The following is a 23,278-nucleotide window of genomic DNA, read 5'->3' as shown; positions in this document are numbered from 1 at the left end:
GGGGGGAAAGCAGCGTGGTAGAGGCCCGGCGGTGGCGGACCAAGGCGGGCAGGTCAGCGGCGGCAAGGACAACATGGCAGGGCAAGGCGGCAAGGCGTGGCCGGAAGAGAGGGCAAGCAGCAGCGCAGGGACCAGTGGAAGCGGAAAGAAGGAGGACATAGACCAGGCGCGGACCAGGCAGCAGCAGAACACAAGGTGCGAAGGGCGGAGGCAGCTGCAAGGTGGGAAAAGGTAGGCTAAGGCAAGGCCACCATCCTCCTTAATTTGGCATGGGGGTGGTGAGGTGGAGGGGGGAGAGGCTGGGACGTAGGGCTAGGGAAAGGCGGGGGGAGGCTAGAGCTTGAGAGGGGGGGGGGCTTCATTGCTAACCATAGGCTTTTCTTCAGCCACTTTAAAACTGGCTATTCACAAGTTTTCAAAAGAGTCCCTGAAAAAAATTAACCTTGGTTACCAGGAGGTAAGTAAACGAAGGAGGAAAATGCCTCAGGTCAGGTGCAAACACGTATGGGAAAGTAAAAAGAGCTGGTGATGGTGATAATGGATGCTGATGCTAATATTAATAAGGCTCCTTCTCTTGCTGGTGATGGTGATAATGGATGCTGATAATATGATATTAATAATGCCGGTTGTCCTTTACTTTTCCACACCCCAATATAATTCCTTGCGCCATGGAGATAATAGATTAGCATTGAACTTGCGAAAACCATTATCTTTAATGGAAACTGCTCTGGGCCTTTAAACCCAGAAGCTATGCAGTGCATTGCAAATGCAAGATCAAAGTTACAAAGGTGGCCATTCATGACTTTAGGCATATTCTAAACCTTAGTACTTTCTTGCCAGTAATTTTACAGCTTGTCTGAAAGTGTTTTATGTGATATACATCTTGATATCTAACAACTGCCTTGCATCTTCATTGCTACTCACTGTTTCTACATAGCTCTCCAGACAAGGAAATAACTTTGGGCCATTTCACTTGCATGTGATGCAGTTCTGCAAAATTTCCTTAGCATGTGAAACAGTTGTGTAAAATGTACTTGAGTCTTGAATCTTACCTGCTTCTGAAATTGATGCTTTAAATCCATATACTTATGCTATACTGTGTAGTGGCACGGTTGTTGTTAGGGTGAGCTGAAATAAGTGACGTGTTTGAGATTGCATTTAAAAGGAACTTGCCTGTGAATTGTAGCTAATTGCTTTGAAGGTGGTTTTATTTTATTGTGTTGAACATACACTTGATGTGGATTCTTTGGTGTTCAATACAACTGAACTTTAAAATTAAGAATTACAGTATGTCCAGATTATTTTTGCCTTGGACAAGAAGTTATACTGTTTTTCAAAGTTGAAATCTATGTTAAGGGAAGTGTTGTTGTTGTAGTTTTTCCTGCATTTCACGACAGTAATAGATTTGTTGTAGGATTCAGTGATGCTCAGTGATATCTTACTGTCTTGTCTTTTAGATTCTGGTTTACAAGTTAATTAACTCTGCATAAATACATCATAATGCCAAAAACGAAGTGCAAGTTCACACCACAGCTGAGGGCCAAATTTACCTGCTTCAAGAAGGGTCGTGATGAGAATGAGGCTGAGTGCACCATATGCAGGCCTGGCACTTACGTGTCTGTTGCACATAAAGGTGCTTTGGATTTGCAAAACCATGTGGACTCAGCGAAGCACAGGGCGGCTGTTCGAGGAGAAAAGTCTTCTGCCAAAGTGACTGATTTCTTTGTGAAACCAGGAACCAAAACGGAGGATGAGATCACTGCATCGGAGGGTACAGTGGCCTTCCACACTGTGATGAATCACAGCACCTTTAGATCAATGGACTGCACCTCTGACTAAGTAGCCCGGAAGTTTGCAAGTGCTCGCACCAAAACAGAAGCAATTCTGAACTCTGTGCTTGCACCACAGTCTGTGGAAAATGCCCTGCAAGCAATGAAAGACTACAACATTCCATACTGTGGAGTCTCAATGGATGGAAGCAATCATGGTGCGGAGAAAATATTTCCAGTTCTAGTTCAGTATTTTGACTGGAAGAATGGTGGGTTGCAGTCCAAGCTCATCGAACTGAGCAACACTCCAAATAAGACAGCAGATACAATTGCAAACTATGTGAAGTGCACTCTGGAGAAGAACGGCTTGTAGGAGAAGTGCATTGCCTTCACAGGTGACAACTGCAATTCCACGTTTGGTGGACTACGGTGGGCTGAGCAAGAGAATAACGTCTTTGCAAACTTGAAAAGGCTGCTGCAGAAGACCACTTTGATTGGTGTGGGTTGCCCAGCACACATTTTGAACAATTGTGTACATCACGGGGCAGAAACTAGATGTGGATGTGGAGAATATTATTTTTAAAATATACCAATACTTCAGCATTTACACAGTGAGAACAGAGAGTCTGAAGGAGTATTGCAGTTTTGTGGAAATTGACTATAGACAGCTGCTTTCCCACAGCAGGACACGGTGGCTATCCTTATTCCCTGCAATCACAAGGCTACTACAGATCTTTCCAACCTTGAAGTCCTTCTTTCTTTCTCAAGACGATCCACCTCCTACGCTCCAGAAGTTCTTTGAAGACAGCTTCAGCAAGATCTACCTCTGGCACATGCATGCACTCTTGAGCATGTTCCAAAAATACATCGAGGAACTGGAGCGTGAGAACAACTCCGTGGTGGAAGTGTTGAAATGTTTGGACTCTGTCATGTACGTCCTCTGAGAATGGGAGACCAACATTTTTTTTGTCTCTAAAAGTTAGGGAACTCCTGGGGAAAAGTCGCAAGGAGGGACTTGACGCACGGTGTGACTCATTCTGTGCCCAAGTAAAACAGCAGTACAAGAGGTGCATTGAATATCTCCAGAAGTGGACGAGACCCCTAGAAGAGTTCTCAATATTCAGATGGATTGCCCTGACTGAGGAACCAAAATGGGCTGATGTGGAGACTACCATGCAGTACTTGACAGAGAGGGGAGTGGTCATCAACGATGTCAATTGCTTTGATCAGTTTGCAAATCTGAAAAAATATTTTGAAAGTATGTGTGATGACATTGACTTCAAAGACTTGATGGCACATCAAAAGTGAACAAAATATTTTGAAAGTTCAAAAACCGCAGATTACTACTCAGAACTGCTGAAGATCGCACAGTTCTTCTTTGCAATTCCCTTTCACAATGAAAAAGTGGAACGTATCTTCTCCATGATGCAAACACAGTGGACGAAAGAAAGGAGCCAGTTGTCTGTGGAGACACTGAAAGGAATCTTACAGCTTAAATATAATTACAAGAAATGGACTTACAAGAATTTTTACCGTTTCCTGTTAAACACTACACCCCTTTTAAGAAAAATAAGATCTGGTGAAAAATATTCCAGGCCACATTAGGAGGAAGAAAAGTCTTAGAATTTGTACAGTAAATAAAAATATGTTAAATTCTGAAACTGCATATTAGACATTGTATTTTATATTGTATTTTGTATTTGTGTTTTTAGTCTTGATGTTTTATTGCATTTTTTTTAGGGGTGTGCACGGACCCCCCCCGCTCCGCTTCACTTCCAGATCCGCGATTTGCGGATCGGCCCGCTTCGCTCCGCCCCCGCTCCGCCCATGTCCGCTCCGCTACGCTCGGAGCTCCAGATCTGGATCGGAGGTCCGTTTTCCCCCCCCATAGGCTTGCATTGAAAGCTAAAAAAGTAAACAACTTTTTTTCTGTTCAAGTTAGAAACCTCACATTTGGCACCATGACACCTCATGGGGGTATACACATGCACGCCAAGTTTCAAGGGAATCCCATCATCCCCTGATTTTTGGGGAATTTTTGAAAATCGGGCACCCCATTCACACCCCTTTCCATAGCTCCGTCAATTTGCACGCTAAAAATCTCAAACTCGCCACCATGAGAGCTTATCCAGGGACACACACGCACACCCAGACTCAAGGCAGTCCCATGATCCCCTGTTTTTTGGCGCGGCTCTAACCTCTAACGCACCACCCATAACCCTAATTCACACCCCTTTCGATAGCTCTGTCAATTTGCATGTTAGAAACCTCAAACATGGCACCATGATAGCTTCTCCACGTGTCCACATGGACGCCAAGTTTCAAGGCAATCCCATCATCCCCTGATTTTGGGGGAATTTTTGAAAATCGGGCACCCCATTCAGACCCCTTGGGATAGCTCCGTCAATTTGCACGTTAGAAACCTCAAACTCACCACCATGACAGCTTATCCATGTGTCCACATGGACACCCAGACTCAAGGCAGTCCCATCATTCCCTGATTTTTGGCGCGGCTTAACTCACCCCAAATTGTCCCATTCTACAACTACGTCAATTTGCATGTTAGAAACCTCAAACTCAGCACCATGATAGCTTATTCATGTGTCCACATGGACGCCAAGTTTCAAGGCAATCCCATCATCCCCTGATTTTTGGGGAATTTATGAAAATCGGGCACCCCATTCACACCCCTTCCCATAGCTCCGTCAATTTGCACATTAGAAACCTCAAACTCGCCACCATGAAAGCTAATCCATGTGTCCACATGGACGCCCAGACTCAAGGCAATCCCATCATCCCCTGATTTTTGGCGCGGCTTAAACTTTTTAACTCACCCCAAATCAAGTCCCATTCTACAACTACATCAATTTGCACGTCAGAAACCTATCCTTTGGTCCCATGACAGCTTACCCATGTGTCCCCATGGACGCCAAGTTTCAAGCCAATCCCATCATCCCCTGATGTTAGGGGAAGTTTTGAAAATCAGACACTCCAGTATGTCAGGGATTTTAAAGTTGCAATGCAGACAGCTCAATGGGGCCAGTTGAAAGGAAATCCCAACATGCCATGAGATAACCCTAAATCTTCTTGCACACTTGAAAAATGGATTTTTGAACTTGATAAAGTCTAAGTGAGCACAGGAAGGACTTCTCCCCTGAGTCAAAGCAAGACACATACACCATCCCTGCAAGGCGGGAAGGGGAAAAGGGAGGGAAGGCAGGCAGGCAGGCAGGCAGGCAGCATGCATGCATTGTAGTGCCGCAAGGATGGCTTGAGCACTAACGCACAGCAAACCAACCAGTAAGCGGGCGCAAGGAGCAAGTGAGGCAAAGATGGCTGGTTGTTTCTTTCTAAGCCAGCAGTTACGCCTTGAGGGGCACAGAGGAGGACGACTGGGAGCAAGTGTGCCAGAGGGTGCTGGGCACGAACCGCAAAGCCCATCTCCCAGGCACCAGGCAGGCAGAGAGGCAGGCAGAGCAGGCGAGGAGTCAGTCCTGGCAGATGCCCCACCACAGTAGCACCCTGGGTGGGGGAAAGCAGGCAGGCAGGCAGGCAGGCAGGCATGGGTTGGCAGGCCCAGAAAAGCTGGTACCTTGCACAAGTAAGCCATAGATCTGCGGGGGAGTCAGTCCCAGCAGATCCAGCTACCTCACAAGGACGGCTCCCAGGCAGGCAGGCAGGCGTATCCACTGTAGTGGCTGTGCTCAACTCGGCGCACTACAAGACGAGTTGAAGTGAGAGCTCACTTCTCAGAAAACTTAAACTGTCCGTATGCACGAAGTGGCTGTGCTACGGGTGATCGGTGCATTACTGGAGCTTAGCTTTTTCTCAGAGGGGAAGTCCATGAGTTGAAGTGAGAGGTTGCTTCTCAAAGAGGGGGTTACAGCGGAAGAGGGGTGGGACGAGACCGGGGAGAGAAGCTCGACCAGCTTCTGCTACTAATCCTCACCCACATCCTGGAAGACCACAGCATCCAACACAAAGTGGCTGTGGTGAAGTCAATGGCTGTCATGAGTTGAAGTGAGAGCTCACTTCTCAGAAAACTTAAACTGTCCGTACGCACTAAGTGGCTATGCTACGGGAGATCGGTGGACTGCTGGTATACCTCCCGCAATTGGGGAAGTGAATGAGTTTAAGTGAAGGGTGCTGGGCATGAACCGCAAAGCCCATCTCCCAGGCACCAGGCGGGCAGAGAGGCAGGCAGAGCAGGCGAGGAGTCAGTCCTGGCAGATGCCCCATCACAGCAGCACCCCGGGGGAGGCGGGCAGACAGGCAGGCAGGCAGGCAGGTAGGCTGCGGGCATTTCTGGGGGCACAAGGAAGTGAGGCAAGGATGGCTGGTTTCTAAGCCAGCACTGCAGTTAGTCACGCATTGCAAACGCAAACCATCCCAGCGAGTCGGTCACCGAGGAGGACAGGCTAGCAGAGGGGCAGGCAGAGTGACATGTCATAAATCTAGTATTGGGGAGGAGTCAGTCCCGGCAGATGCCCCACCACAGTAGCAGCCTGGGTGGGTGTTGGAAAACGCCATCTTGTGGGTCCATACTTCCCCCACCCCATGTCCTGCAGGGTTGCCTGCCTAACCCTTGTGGGGATGGGAGATGGAGTGCTTAGAGTGGCAGTGCCAGCAGCAGCCTTCGGCTTTCCCCTGGAACCAGTCCCCTTGCCCGCCTCTTTCCCCAGCAAGACCGACTGGTGCTGCCTCTGAAGATGCATCTTCATGCTGCTGGTTCCATAATGCCCTGTAGCTGAACCCCTGCTTAGGCTGAGTTTGCAGTGGCGACAGACAGCAAAGCGGGGATCTGCTCCCACCTCAAAGTGGTCCCACACGATGCTTGTCTTTCGCTTCCGTGGTGACACCACCAATTGCCCACCTGAGCTCTCTGGTGTTGCCACAGAAACAGGGGTGGCAGCGGAAGAGGTGTGGGATGAGACTGGGGAGAGAGCCTCGGCCTGCTGCTGCTCCTCCTCAGCCCCCACATCCTGGAGGACCACCGCCTCCTCATCCTCCCCCTCCACTGTGCTGAGGACCTCGTCTAGGTCCATCAGCGGGCTCGTGGGCTCAAAGGATAATGAAGGAGTTGGGGATACTCCTACTCCTCCTCTAATGGCACTGCTTCTCCCACCCTCAAAAAGAGAACACTGGGCACAAGTTGCAGAAGAGAGTGGCTCTGCCTGCTGCTTGTCTTGCTTCTGTTGCGGAGCAGCCAGCCAAGGAGTTGCCCGTTTGATTTTCACAGCAGGAGAGGCAGCCTGCTTACTGGTGCCAGCCTGAGCCTTGCTGCTTTCAGCACGCCTGCTCCCTCTTCTCATGATGACTAATAAAATATTAATACTACTAATAATATGTATAAGATACTACTAAGAATATGTATAAGAATATAATATGTTTAAATGTAGGGAAATGGGACAAGAAGTGTATGCTTTCCACAAAATGCTCAATCTGTGGCTGTTGCACTTCACAAAAGCAGTGCACACAGCACACTCACAGTCCAAGTTACACAGAGAAGAAAAAGAGAATAATTTTTTTTTGGTATTTTTTGGTATTTTTTTGTATACAGATAGAAGGAAACACAATCAGGATTTAAGAGAGGGGAGGGGGAAAGAACCAACCAAACACTACTAATAATATGTATAAGAAGAATAAAATATTAATACTACTAAGAATATGTATGAGAATATACTAATATACTACTAAGAATATGTAAAAGAATATAATAATATGTTTAAGAATATTACTAATAAATGTAGGGAAATGGGACAAGAAGTGTGTGTATGCTTTCAAAAGAAAGCTTTCACAAAAGCAGAAGGGACACAGTCAGGCTTTAAGAAAGGGAAGGGGGGGACAAACAAACAAACAAACAAACACACACTCCAAAATTTAAAAGTAAAGTTTATATTAAATCAAAGTAAGGGAAAAACACAGGGCAAACTAAGCTAAAAGTCAGAAAGAAGCAAACACACACGCGCCAAGCTAAATCTATCCTAATCTATCTCCAAAGTCCAAACACAGCAGCAGCACTAACTAACTAAGTCCTCTCTCCACGAATGCCAACCCACAAAGAGACACAAAGCAGAAAGCTCTCAGGGTGACTCTGGCTTAGTCCCGCCTCAAACGCTGGGATTGGAGGATGATGCTTCATGAGGTGATCAATTCTCATCAGGATTGGGAGTTGAATGTGCCTGTCATCGCTTAAAAAAAACCCAAAAAAATCCAAACCGTTTGTTGACCCGCTTTTTAAAAAAATTCTAGCACGTGAACCACAGGACACAGAAAGTTGAGAGTAGTCTCAAAATGACCCCCATCCACGACTGTCTAAGCACAAGAATTTTCAGAATGATAGCTTAAAAACCAACCCAGTTATCCCCGATTCTTTCCCGCAATGCAATCCTATGGGCGAAAAGCCGAAAATTGCCGTTTGAGCCGCGCTGTCCCTGTTTGTTGACCCGATTTTTAAAAAACTATAGCACGCGAACCGCACGACGCAGAGAGGTGAGAGTAGTCTCAAAATGACCCCCATCCACGACTCTCTGTGCACAACAATTTCCAGAACGATAGCTTCAAAAACAACCTAGTTATCCGCGATTATTTCCCGCAATGCAATCCTATGGCGAAATGTTTTCAAGATGGCGATCGGAGCGCTCCGCCTGAACTAGGAGCTCCAAAAAATGGTCGCTTCTCTTCGCCTTGCTTCTAGGGGTCCGCGGCCCGCTTCTACTCCGCCTCTGGGTAAGGCGGAGCAGGCCAATCCGCTACTGCTTCTCCGCTCCTAATCGGAGCGGAGCACATGCCTATAATTAAGTACTTTTTCCATGGTCTTGGGCTGAGCCTGAAACCGCGGAACTTGTGGCCTGTTGCCATGGAGCCAAGAGCCGCTGCGCCCATTGAAGGTAGGGTGGGGGGAACGGGGAAATCAAATTATTATTTTTAAAAGGACCTACCTTTGCACACGACCGTTCATGCACTTCTGCGTCTTTAAAAATAAAAAAAGGCAGGCACAATACCTCTCTTCTTGAGGTCATCACCCCTCACGTGTAAACGGAGGAGGGATTTGACGTTAATCGCAACGCGAGCTCTTTCCTCCTCTGTTGCGGACTGTCACGTAGGTCTAGCTAAGGCCATAGTCTCTGCATCTTTATGGAGCCTCTTTTGGGAAACTTCTCTAGTTGAGGAATTTTTTGAAGGAACCCTCCTCCACCATCTCAATGTGCATGTCCCTAGCAGGTTCCTACCAATTCTCTCCATTCCTGGAGACCACTAACTCTCCAAGAATGAAGACTGAGAGGAAAAATGGTACAAAACACTAATATCAATATCGACATCAAAGTGAAAAGGGTGGGTGGGTCGTGTGATTGTGTCTGTGCCTCTGAAGGATGTGTATTTCCATATTTCTATCAATTAGAAATAACTCTGCTTCTTTTATTTTGTCACTGGACCTGATACTTATCAGTTTGGGGTGGTACCCTTTGGACTAGCCACCGCTGCAAGGGCCTTCACCAAGTGCATGGCTGTGGTGGGGGCTCACTTTATGTCTAAGGAATGGTGGTGTACCCCTACATCAATGACTGGTTTCCTGGGGCATCCACAAGGAGGGTGATCCTGCAGGCAATCTCCCTGACATAGAATCATAGAATAGCAGAGTTGGAAGGGGCCTACAAGGCCATTGAGTCCAACCCCCTGCTCAATGCAGGAATCCACCCTAAAGCATCCCCGACAGATGGTTGTCCAGCTGCCTCTTGAAGGCCTCTAGTGTGGGAGAGCCCACAACCTCCCTAGATAACTGATTCCATTGTCGCACTGTTCTAACAGTCAAGAAGTTTTTCCTGATGTCCAGCTGGAATCTGGCTTCCTTTAACTTGAGCCCGTTATTCCGTGTCCTGCACTCTGGGAGGATCGAGAAGAGATCCTGGCCCTCCTCTGTGTGACAACCTTTTAAGTATTTGAAGAGTGCTCTCATGTTTCCCCTCAATCTTCTCTTCTCCAGGCTAAACATGCCCAGTTCTTTCAGTCTCTCTTCATAGGGCTTTGTTTCCAGACCCCTGATCATCCTGGTTGCCTTCTACACCATGTGTTCTCAACAAAGGGGGAATTCCCCCGGGGGGGGATTTTAGTGTTCCGGGGGGAATTGGGACCACTGTTCAGCAAAGTATGATGTCCTGTAGATTATGTCTTCCTACACGTTATTAAAAATGTCCCAGAAAAGTGTCATGTCATCTTTGCTCTCTTTTACCTCCCTCCCTCGCAATCCTAGAAGTTTCAAGCTTCCCATTTAAAGGGGCAACACAAAGCATAGCCCCTTTTACATTCTCAGCTCCCATGCCCTTTCAAGCACTCCTCCGCATATCCAAGAACTGGCAAAGAAAAAACAATCACAGGTTTCTCATTGACTGTAATCTTCATCAAATAAAATAAACTACATTACACTGGAATTCTATTGAACTTGTTGTTCATTGAAGTATGCTTTAGTAACTTTAGACTGTTTTTTTAAAAAATATTTTTATTTATTTTCTACACTATATAAACATACAACATTACAATAGTAATAATAATAAAAAAAGAAAACATCAAACAACTGCTACATACATATTGAATAAATGTTGAGTACATATATGTTGAATAAGTATTACCTATACATTATCATACCACAACATAATCATTCTTAACATAAAAGTGCACCCCCCACCTCGGGATCTATTCCTGAGTCAAAAATCTTATCGTTTCTTCTGCTGGCGGTTTCCCACTTCCCTTAGTAAACACGAATATTAGGAACTGTTTCCAGATTCCTTCAAACTCATTTATTTTAATTACGCCTTTTCTCCACTTAATATTACATGTCAGTTTATCATTAATGGCTATATCCCATACTTCTTTATATCATTCTTCAATAGAATATTCCCCTTGAATCTTCCAGTTCCTAGCTACCATCAATCGTGCTGCAACCAGCAAACTCGATATCAGCTCTATAGTTTCTTTTCCACACTTTATATCTTCAAATAGTGACAGTAATGCAATCTTTGGTGTTTGTTCTATTTTCATTCCCACTATTTCTTCAATTTCTGAAAACACCATCTTCCATAATCTTTGTACATATTTGCATTGCCACCACATATGTAAATACGTTCCTTTTTCCCCACAACCTCTCCAACAATTTGCTGAATGCTGATCATTTATCTTATTCAATCTAATCGGGGTTAGGTACCACCTCCACAAAATTTTAAAATAGTTCTCCTTTATTCTCACTGACAAGCTTCTCAACACTCTTTGTTTCCATAGTCCCTCCCATCTCTGTTGCCCTATTTGTACCTTCAAATCTGACTCCCATACCATTTTCTCTGAGTTCTCTCTAAACTCCTTTTCTAACAATATTTTATATATTTCACTCATTAACCCTTTTAAAACTATACTACCTCCTTTACCTTTTTCCTTATTTGCTATTAACTCTTCAAACTTCGTCATCTTTCTGCAAACTCTATTATCTTTAATCCACTTTTTATTCCATTGTTCTAATTGCCCATATTCTAACCAAGATAATTTTTTCTCCTTTAACAATTTTTCCATAAGTAACTTTAGACTGTTAAGTAATTAGTTCTGAATATTAAAAAAAACTAATTTTATTCAAGTTTTAAATTAAAATCTATCAACATTTTCTATTGCTATGAAATTTGTAAAACTCTACTATAAAAACAATCAAAATAAATGTATATGTACTAATATAGAAAAAAATAAAAGGTTTTCAATATTATATGCATATTATTTGGAATGCACCTTTTGAGTTAGACTATCTTGGGAAGGGGGGAATTATATTCTGAACAATGGTAAAAGGGGGAAATGAAGCAAAAAAGGTTGAGAACCACTGTTCCACATGATCTCAGTCTCTACCTCAATGTAGAGAAACCCTTCTTAAAACCAATGCAGGAAAACCAATTCACTGTGGCAGCCTTGGATTCTATGGTTGACCAACCATTCCTCCCTCTGGACCATGCATCAGCATAGACATTCCATGCAGGAGAATTGTCCACTTAGGTTACAAAGGGTGTGCGCATCCGACAGTTGCTGGGACTCATGGCAGCTACTACCATGATGGTGCCTTTTGCACACTTGTGAACAAAGGTGGTCCAGAATCTCACCCTCTACAATTTCAACTGTGCATCTTTCATTGGATTGCTCTGGTTGCAGTCCATTTTGCCAGGTTGGACAACACCATCTCCAATTGGCTGAGACAGAGCTACTCTGTTTCCCACAAGTATGCACTGGACAGGATTGTCCTTGCAAATCTCTTTTGCCTCTGGGGACCTCCGGAGGTGGACATGTTTGCTCGAGTGGACAACACAATTTGTCTGAATTGGGAACTCTATTTTATCTTTACCTGCCATTGCTATTAATAACAGAAGTGGTAGCAAAAATAAGGACAGACAAGATGGACTGCATCCTGATCACACCGTACAGCTGAGACAGACTTTTTTCACTACTTTCTTCTGGCTCTCTCATTGGATTTGTTGCCAGCTACCTTTGATACTGGGCCTGATCAAACAGGATCAAGGCTAGATATATCATGAGCCATGATTCAAAGGTAAGATTACAGGCATAGAGCTATTTAAAAAAGAGAGCTCCCATAACCTTACCTTTAAATCACAACTCAGCTCTCAGGGAAGAGGATACACAGGAAGGTAAGTCCGGAGGGGGAGGGGAGGTGACTGGAGACAGCTGGCTGGTATCACCTCAGATTCAGACTAAGGGCGTTACTAGATGAGGCTGTAGCGTGCGTTACCTTCCGCAGTCGTGTCGAGGCTTCCAGATGACGTTCACCAGGATCCGTCGTTATCCTGCGATGAAGCCTCTTTATCCCGTCTCTTAAAAAGTGAGTTCTGGTGCGCCTTTTCCTGCCGGCCCGTGCTAATTCGGAGTAGGTGTGGGAGGATGTGAGGTCACTGCAGTCTGCACTGGTCAGGAAAAGGCGTGCTAAGGGGAGTGGCCAGCGGCTCGCCTCCGCCATTTGCGCCCAGTCCGCCAGCTGGGGCAGCGCAGCTGAGTGGCTTTTTTTTATTCCCACAGTGACAGTTTGCGCAGGAACGGAGGAACGGAAAAGTGGCTGGTGTGCTGCTGGGGATGGGTGGGGGATGTGCGCCTGTTTTTTCTACTTCAACCTCTGCGTGGGTCACTTTTCGGAAAGGCTGGCATCCCACAGTAATAGGAAGTTGGTGACTCCTCGCGGTGGGCAGCCACAGCGGCCGCATAATGGCGGTGCTGTACGCTGCGCCGAAGATGGAAAGGCTAGCAGGGACTGAGGGGGACGGTCCAGGCATGAAGGGCTGTGTGCCTGTTGGTGTGGGTACGTGGCTGGAAGAGGGCACAGCTGTTTCTGGGCTGCTGCCATGCCTACGCCCAGATGTGGGTTGGGTCCGTGGGATGGGGGAGGGCACAGAGGCGGTCATCGCCACCGACACTTCAGAGGCATGATGGGAGATGTAGGCACAGAGTGCCCATGCAGACGACTGACCTCAGGTCATATCATACCCGCCATGACCCCCATCAGGAAGTGACCACATCAATGTTGACCCTCAACACCGGCACTCGCTGGTGCCTGAGGAGGCTGGTACGCAGCAGCAGCAGCAGCACTTCAGCTGGCACTGCCACTGCCGGTGCCGCCGCCGGTGCCACGACGGCATCGCTCACAGCTGCGCAAGCGATCTACGCTGTTTGTGGTCTTTCGGACTTGCGCAAACCGTGCGGAGAGCGGAAAAAAAACCCACGGAAATCAGGCCAGTGTGGCTGCGCAACTGTGCTCGAGGCGGCAGCAGCACAACCGGCGCAAACTTCCGCCACAAATCTAAGGAAGGTGTGGATCATGAGGCGTCATGGCTGAACGGGAAAATCCGCTTTCACCGCTCCTCAACGACGGAACACCCGGTAGGTCTAGCAACGCCCTAAGTCAGGCCTAATCAGCTTGGATTCAGGTATTCAGCCCGAGATGGTACACAGCCGTAGTTTAACAACCCACACTTGGTAGACTAGCATGTTGTGTGAACCCAGCCTGAATCTCTTTGTAATCAGAGGCGCTGGGCAGTAAGGGACCCCTGAAAGGTCATTCAGACCAGCCCCAAACTCTAATAATAATAATAATAATAATAATAATAATAATAATAATAATTCAATGAACTTCACTTGCAGGACAGGCATTTGACCCTGAGTTACCCATTATGAATTCAATCTGCAATATAATATGTGCTATGGCATTTGGATACCGGTTTTCTACTGAAGACAAACAATTCCTAGAGCTGATGGTTGCCATTCGGTTTGTCATAACATTTATTTATTTATTTATTTATTTCATTTCTATACCGCCCAATAGCCGGAGCTCTCTGGGCAGTTCACAAACCGCAGGAACGTTTGCAGGAAGCTTCTTCCATGGTGTGAGTGCCTTCTCTTAATTTCGTGTTCACCTGAGCAATGGCTGCTTAGACTATAACCGAAGTTTTCATTTAACTGAATCTGTTTTCTTACCCAATTTGCAATTTCATACCCCCTTCTCAAATTAGCTGACGTTTAAGCTTATAGTTGGACTTTTCAGGGAGCAGGAAAATCATAGAATCATAGAATAGTAGTGTTGGAAGGGGCCTATAAGGCCATCGAGTCCAACCCCCTGCTCAATGCAGGAATCCACCCTAAAGCATCCCTGACAGATGCTTGTCCAGCTGCCTCTTGAAGGCCTCCAGTGTGGGAGAGCCCACCACCTCCCTAGGTAACTGGTTCCATTGTCGTACTGCTCTAACAGTCAGGAAGTTTTTCCTGATGTCCAGCTGGAATCTGACTTCCTGTCATTTGAGCCCATTATTCCGTGTCCTGCACTCTGGGAGGATCGAGAAGAGATCCTGGTCCTCCTCTGTCTGACAACCTTTTAAGTATTTGAAGAGTCCTATCATATCTCCTCTCAATCTTATCTTCTCCAGGCTAAACATGCCCAGTTCTCCAGGCTAAACATGCAAGAGGGAAGGGTTATATGTGGGCATGGTTGTTGTTGACACCAATGCAATCACTAGGGGAGTCAGCATATATATGCTCATGTTACAGAACCTCCTTGGGGTAGAGACACAATTCGCTATTTTCTTCCCTGTAGCTCTATGAAGTTTTCCCACATGTGATGAAACACCTTCCAGGGCCTCACAAGACGGTCATGTCTGCCATGGATTCTATCCTTTCATTTTCAAGGAAGGAGACTGAAAGGCATAAGGAGCTTCAGAATCTTCATGAGCCACAAGATTTCATTGATTACTATCTGCATCAGATAGAGAAGGTGAGTATCCACTGTCGAGGAAATCAAGCTGGGTGGTTTTTTACCTATGCACACAGGTATAGGGAAATGGCTCTATAAATCATTAGCTGTATAAATCATAAGATTCATGGCTTCCTGCATAACCAAAACATATTTTTAAGATGACAACTACTTTCACAACTCATAGCTAGTGTTGAAATCCTGTCACAAGACGGTGTCAACACAAGCAGCTAGAGGGTGGAGTAATATGTTTTCAAGGCAAGCTAACCGTGAAAGGAAACAGCAAAAGGAATCATCCATAGGCACCTCAGGCACCTGACTGGGTCCAGGGAGGCAGACTTGGGGAGTCTGTCAGACTCCTGGACTCAGTTGGGCACCTGCAACATCCCTAGCAATGGAGGATGAGTTACTTCAAACTAGGCATGTTTTGCAGACAGCTCCCCCTGCCTATAGCCCTTCTAATAACATGTAAAAGAAAACAGCATGTTTTGGCAATGTCTGTATAGAAAAACCACCATGAGTGAGAAAGAGATGATGATGATGATGATGATGATGATGATGATGATGATGATGATGATGACAGAAAATGAGTATTATTATTATTATTATTATTATTATTATTATTATTATTATTAATTTATTTATATAGCACCATCAATGTACATGGTGCTGTACAGAGTAAAACAGTAAATAGCAAGGCCCTGCCGCATAGGCTTACATTCTAATAAAATCATAATAAAACAATAAGGAGGGGAAGAGAATGCCACCAGGCACAGGGTAGGGTAAGCAGGCACAGGGTAGGGTAAAACTAACAGTATAAAGTCCGCACAACATCAAGTTTTAAAAGCTTTAGGAAAAAGAAAAGTTTTTAGTTGAGCTTTAAAAGCTGCGATTGAACTTGTAGTTCTCAAATGTTCTGGAAGAGCGTTCCAGGCGTAAGGGGCAGCAGAAGAAAATGGATGAAGCCGAGCAAGGGAAGTAGAGGCCCTTGGGCAGGCGAGAAACATGGCATCAGAGGAGCGAAGAGCACGAGCGGGGCAATAGTGTGAGATGAGAGAGGAGAGATAGGAAGGAGCTAGACCGTGAAAAGCTTTGAAGGTTAACAGGAGAAGTTTATATTGGATTCTGAAGTGAATTGGAAGCCAATGAAGAGATTTCAGAAGCAGAGTAACATGGTCAGAGCGGCGAACCAAGAAGATGATCTTTGCGGCAGAGTGGTGAACAGAAACCAACGGACTGATGTGAGAAGAAGGAAGGCCAGAGAGAAGAAGGTTGCAGTAGTCCAACCGTGAAATAACCAGCACATGAACAAGCGTCTTGGCAGAAGAGACAGACAAAAATGATCGAATCCTGGCAATATTATACAGGAAAAAATGACAAGATTTAGCTACTGCCTCAATATGAGGAATAAAGGAGAGCGAGGAGTCAAATATAAAGCCAAGGCTACGAGCTTCCTTGACCGGAGTAAGCGTAACATCATTGACAGTAAGAGAGAATGAGAGATGAGGAGAAGGTTTAGGAGGAAAAACAAGCAATTCAGTCTTTGCCATATTAAGTTTCAAACGACGATGAAGCAGCCAAGCTGAGATATCTGAAAGACATGCCGAGATATGATCGTGAACATCAGGAGAAAGTTCCAGAGATGACAGATATAGTTGTGTATCATCGGCGTACAGATGATATTGGAGGCCATGAGATTGAATAAGCTTGCCCAAGGGCAACATGTATAAGGAAAACAACAACGGGCCAAGCACTGAGCCTTGCGGAACCCCTACTGAAAGGGGAAAGGAGGAAGACGAGCTGCCATTAGCCAACACGCTGAAAGAGCGACCCGCTAGATAGGAGGCAAACCAGTTATAGACAGAGCCACAAAATCCAAGGTCGTGAAGGGAATCTAAAAGAAGATCATGATCAACCATGTCAAAGGCTGCAGTTAGATCAAGGAGAATAAGAACGGAATAATGGCCTTTAGACTTGGCAGTAAGGAGATCATTGGTGATCTTAGTAAGGGCTGTTTCGGTGGAATGCAGAGGACGGAATCCAGATTGAAAAGGATCCAAAGCAGAGTTACTAGAAAGAAAGTCAAGACAGCGAGAGTAGACCGCACGCTCCAGGATCTTTGAAACAAACGGCAACAAAGAGACAGGTCGGTAGTTAGACAGAGATAGCCTATCAAGAGTAGGTTTCTTGAGAATGGGAGAGACTGTAGCATGTTTAAAAGCAGAAGGAAATGAACCAGAGGACAGAGAAAGATTAATAATATGAAGCAAGGAAGGGAGGATAGCAGGAATAAGATTAATAAAGACGCGAGAAGGAATCGGATCACGAGAACAAGTGGAAGGCTTCCCCAACTGGGTGCCCTTCCAGAGGTGCTGGTCTCATAGTCCCCAGCTAGCTTGCTATTGCTACTAGGAAAATGCTTATAAATAACATTGCACCTTTCTTGCTGTTGACCACAGAGCAAGGATGACCCCAATGCTACCTATGATTAAGATAACCTGGCTCAATGTATTTCTGACCTCTTTATCGCGGGGACAGATGTGCCATCCACTTATATGAAGTGGGCACTTCTTCTCATGGTCACTCATCCAGATATCCAAGGTGGGAGAAATTGCTGCAGTGAGAGCAGGTGCCACTCTTTTTTTCTTTTTTAAAAAATTTTATTTTTATTTTCCAATACTTAAACATACTCATACAATAAAAAAAAACCAGCATAATACATAAATGTTAGATAACCTTAATAACATATATTCTAGCTTAATCTGTTAACATAATCATACTTAACATAAAAGTGCACCCCCCACCACGGGATCTTATTCCTCTTTCCAAAATCTCATTGTTTCTTCTGGAGGTGGTTTCCCACTCCCCTTAGATAAAACAAATTCTAGGAAATGTTTCCATAATCTCCCTTTCCCGTCTTTTTTACTCTTCAATACATTAAATCCACTTTTCTTTGAGATAATTATAGCAACACCATTTTCTTTTTGAGGTCCCCATGGACTTTTCGTACAACACTGACCACTTTAAGCATAACTCATTCATACCTTCCTTCGCTTGAAGAGTTTCTTGTAGAAAAATAAAATCGGCCCCATCTTTATTTAACAATTGTTCAATTCTCTTCCTCTTAACAACTGCCCTGAACCCTTTGACATTGACTGTTGAGATTCATATTTTCTTATCCTTAATGTATTTGTTTTGTTTCTTGTAGATCCCTTGTGCACACCCACGTTATTACTAACACAAATAAAATAAACTTACAACAACTAACAACTACAATTTTTATTCCCACCCCTCCCCTTCTTCCCCTTAACCCTCCCTCCCCTCCCTTCTCCCCCCCCCTCTTCTGGTCCCCCTTCACTCCTCCATTGGTGAAACACCCCAGTCATGGCTATCAACCTTTAAGGGGGGGAGATAGAACCCACAGTCCTGATGTGGCAAGCCTCTAACTCATTAATTATTCATATTATCTCCTTCCCCCCCCCCTTTTTTTTTTTTTTTTTTGCTTTTTTTTTTTAATTAAACCTTTAAGACCCACTTGGACCAGGACGTTCTTCAGCTTCTCCTTCCAGCTGGGTTGACGCTTCTTCATCCATCCCTAGTTGTCTCAGCAATGACATTCCCTGTTCCAGAGATGTTATTCTATGTTGTCTTCCTTCCCGCATAAATCTCAGGAACACCAGATATCCCCATGAATAAGCAATTCCCTCCCTCTTAAGCTTTGCTATAACTGGTCTTACACTCCTCCTCCATTCAATGGTTTGCGGACACTGATCATTATAGATTTGGACTGGCGCTTCTTGAAACTTCAACGTAGTTAGTTGCCTTAATTTCTTCATGAATTGCTCCTTTTTGTAATAATTTGCAAATCTAACGAAGATATCTCTGGGCATAGCCCTAGATCTGTTTCCAGCCACTCGATGAACTCTCTCAATATCTTGCTGTGTTAGATCCATATCTGCATCCAGCTCCTTAAACTATCCCAGAATGCTTATTCTCAAATTCTCACCTTGCATCTCAGGGAGATTTTTTTTATACGAAGATTTGGACTTCCAAACGAATCAGCCTCAATTCATGTTGATCAAATTTAATGCTATGCTGATTTAACTGTTGTTGGTTCACATCCACTTGATTTGATAATTGCTGAACTTCTGCTTTAGTTTTCTTCAGAACCTTTGTCAACTCTATTGATGTTTTCACTTCTTGTATATTTTTAATAACTTCTTTATTCTTTTTCATTTCTTGAAACAAAGCTTCATTATTACTTTTGATCATTTCCATCATCTTAAGATAATTCTCATCTTGTGCTGATTTTGGCATTGTGCCAGCTTTAGCCACCATTTTCTCGCCTTCAGCAGTTTGTGGATTTATTGCCAAATCTTCTCGGTCGTCCTGCACACTCCCACTCTCGTCTTGTTCTCTTTCTTGTGTACTTTCATCTTTTGTTAATCTAGCCGCTGATTTATCAGAGGGATGTGCTTTGGTTCTGGTCCAAATTGGTTTTGCTTTATTCTTGTTTTTCTTCGGCATCTAGTTTCACAGATTTTCTCTGTGCCTCTCCTCCACCCCCTTCTTGCCTCCGTAAATTATTTTTAGAGCAATTTAATTAGCTTCTCTCTGTGCCTCCTTCAAACAAAATTTGATTCACTTCCACTTAAAGTCTCTGCATTCCATTAAAGTTATTTATTTTTTGTCCAGTAAGACTCTCTCTTGAGGAGCATCGAAAACGAAACTAAAAAGTATAAATCAATCCAGAGTGCTCCGAGAGATATCTTTACTTTCCCGAACACACAGAGAGCTCATAATACTCACATTATTATGCCGATCAGATGGAGATAAAATACGCTTCTAGGCTTCATTATTCAGGAGCTGAGATGAGACTTTACCGCTTCATTGGACTGTTAGGCTCCGCCCCCAGCAAGTGCCACTCTTAATTTTTGTGAACCGCCCAGAGAGCTTCGGCTATTGGGCGGTATAAAAATGTAATAAATAAATAAATAAATAAATAAATAAATAAATAAATAAAACCATTAGGGAGGAATATAAGCTTGAATTATTAGTAATGGATTGTAATTCATCTGTAATTACATACCGGGTAGCTTATTAATATATGTATGTATCTAGCAAGATACTTGTCAGAACTATGAGCTTTCCCACTGATTCAATCAATAAGCAGAGTTGCGCCTTTTTAATTAAAGCTTCTTTATTATGCTAAAGGAAAACTGTTGAAATGCTATTGGTGCAGGGGCCCACTAAGGGGGAAATCGCATTTCCTTATTGTTGCTTCTCTGCCCCCGTGTTTGTCCTTCATTACTTCCTTTTCTGCCCAGAGGGGAAAGAGGAAGTAAACAAAGACCACATGGCCCTTTCAGGGGGGCATTTTTATCACAATGCAGGAGATCGCGGCACATTCCATTTTTAAAAAAGAGTAAGATTAAAAGAGGTCTATCTTGTGATGGAAAAATGAACGGGAGGAGGGGGAGTATGCAGGAGGTGGACCCCGTCTTAAGGATGTGAGCACATGCGTAAGTGAGCAGTAGCGATAAAACACTCGTCTGATGAACCTCATAGACTCAGCAGAAGCCTAAAGGCTTCCCCAAGACCTACTTAGCTAATCCTGGGGTTTCAATCAGAGAAGGCTTCAGTAGCAGAAGAGAGTTGCTTTTTAACTGACAGCAGGCTTACTACACAGAACCTGAGTGGCTTTTTAAGCCCCTCCTTCAGGGTGGGGCCTCCCTCCCTAGTCTCCAGTGGGTGACCAACCTGGCAGAGCCTCTGGCTCCAATCCTAAGGTCCACCCTCTTGAATCAACGGCGAACTCTTGAGTCTGCAAAGATGTTCCCTTCCTCAAGGAAGCTCGTAGTCTTGGCTTTATATTTGATTCCTCGCTCTCCTTTATTCCTCATATTGAGGCAGTAGCTAAATCCTGTTGTTTTTTCCTGTATAATATTGCCAGGATTCACTCATTTTTGTCTGTCTCTTCTGCCAAGACGCTTGTTCATGCGCTGGTTATTTCACGGTTGGACTACTGCAACCTTCTTCTCTCTGGCCTTCCTTCTTCTCACATCAGTCCGTTGGTTTCTGTCCACCACTCTGCCGCTAAGATCATCTTCCTGGCTCGCCGCTCTGACCATGTTACTCTGCTTCTGAAATCTCTTCATTGGCTTCCAATTCGCTTCAGAATCCAATATAAACTTCTCCTGTTAACCTTCAAAGCTTTTCACGGTCTAGCTCCTTCCTATCTCTCCTCTCTCATCTCACACTATTGCCCCGCTCGTGCTCTTCGCTCCTCTGATGCCATGTTTCTCGCCTGCCCAAGGGTCTCTACTTCCCTTGCTCGGCTTCGTCCATTTTCTTCTGCTGCCCCTTATGCCTGGAACGCTCTTCCAGAACATTTGAGAACTACAAGTTCAACCGCAGCTTTTAAAGCTCAGCTAAAAACTTTTCTTTTTCCTAAAGCTTTTAAAACTTGATTTTGTTCTGACTTTATACTGTTAGTTTTACCCTACCCTGTGCCTGTTTACCCTACCCTGTGCCTGTTTGCTTTCTCTTCCCCTCCTTATTGTTTTATTATGGTTTTATTAGAATGTAAGCCTATGCGGCAGGGTCTTGCTATTTACTGTTTTACTCTGTACAGCACCATGTACATTGATGGTGCTATATAAATAAATAAATAATAATAATAATAATAATAATAATAATAATAATAATAATAATAAGCCGTTTTCTTTCATGGGGAGGCAGAGGTGGTATCTGTACCTGACCATCTCTACCTGCCCTTGGGAAGATTCTCCTTCCTGAACACTTGTGGAGTCTTGGGGAATTTTCTCCCCTACCATCAGCCCAACTGTTATTCTTCTAGCCTCTGAATTAAGGTGACCACATGGAAAGGAGGACAGGGCTCCTGTATCTTTAACAGTTGTATTGAAAGGGGAATTTCAGCAGGTGCCATTTGTATGCATGCAGCACCTGGTGAAATTCCCTCTTCATCACAACAGTTAAAGCTGCACGAGCCCTGCCCTCTTTTGTATCTGGTCATACCAGGCAGGGTTCCTGCAGCTTTGATAGGGTGACCATATGAAAAGGAGGACAGGGCTCCTGTATCAGTTGCATAGAAAAGGGAATTTCAGCAGGTGTCATTTGTATATATGGAGAACCTGGTGAAATTTCCTCTTCATCACAACAGTTAAAGCTGCAGGAGCTATACTAGAGTGACCAGATTTAAATGAGGGCAGGGCACCTGCAGCTTCAATTGTTGTGATGAAGAGGAAATTTCACCAGGCATTGCATGTGTATAAATGACACCTGCTGAAATTCCCTTTTCTATGCAACTGTTAAAGATACAGGAGCCCTGTCCTCCTTTCCATATGGTCACCTAAATCTGAATCTTTGGGTGCCACAGGTAGCTTGGGCCCGATCCTGACAATACTAAAAGGAGAAAGTTTAAAAACATCATGTATCATAGCAGTGGTTGTGTAATGGAACATATAGAAAGGCAGAGGAAAAGGGGGGAACCCATGTGTAATGGGGCCAATTTTAAACCCATAAAGAATCTGGAAGCAGATGCCTCAGTAAAGATACAGGTTAAAAGCCTCATGTAAAAATAGCCCATTTACTCCAAGCGCCTCATCCTGCTTAAGAACAACCTTCATTGAATAGATAGGTATTATGCTAGTGTAAGTTTAAGATTGGTTATTTATTATTTAATAGATTTATATACCCCTGTCCATATTTAAGAATATCCCTAAACAATTTACAAGAAAATTAAAAAATATAGACTCATATGGAATTATTTCATGTGGACTTAATCTTCCACAATGATTGTCTGATTTTTTTAAAGATACAATGCTGGTCTTGTGACCGTAATAAATTATTCTATTCTATTCAGGGCAGTATCTGAAATAAAACTTCCTTCTCCACCATTTTCCTTAGATAGTCCACAAGGAGATAGATGATGTTCTGGGTTCCTCTCGTTCAATCTGCTATCAAGATCGGGGGAAACTGCCCTGCACCCTTGCTGTGATTCGTGAGATTATGCATACCAAATACTTTTATTATTTGGGATTCCAAGGCAATTTGTGGAGGATCTGAACATGTGAGGTTTTCTCATTCCAAAGGTATAGAAGATTGTTAGAACTGCTCACATGTATTCCAAAAGCAAGGAGCATCACAGGGGGACAGTTTAAGACCCCCCTTCTACAACCTGATGCCTTTCAGATATGTTGGACTAAAACTGCTGTAA

The sequence above is a fragment of the Elgaria multicarinata genome, chromosome 8 (genome assembly GCF_023053635.1).
Source record: "Elgaria multicarinata webbii isolate HBS135686 ecotype San Diego chromosome 8, rElgMul1.1.pri, whole genome shotgun sequence".
NCBI lineage: Eukaryota > Metazoa > Chordata > Lepidosauria > Squamata > Anguidae > Elgaria > Elgaria multicarinata.
The sequence above is the reverse complement of the archived record's forward strand: the minus strand, read 5'-3'. Positions refer to the sequence as shown.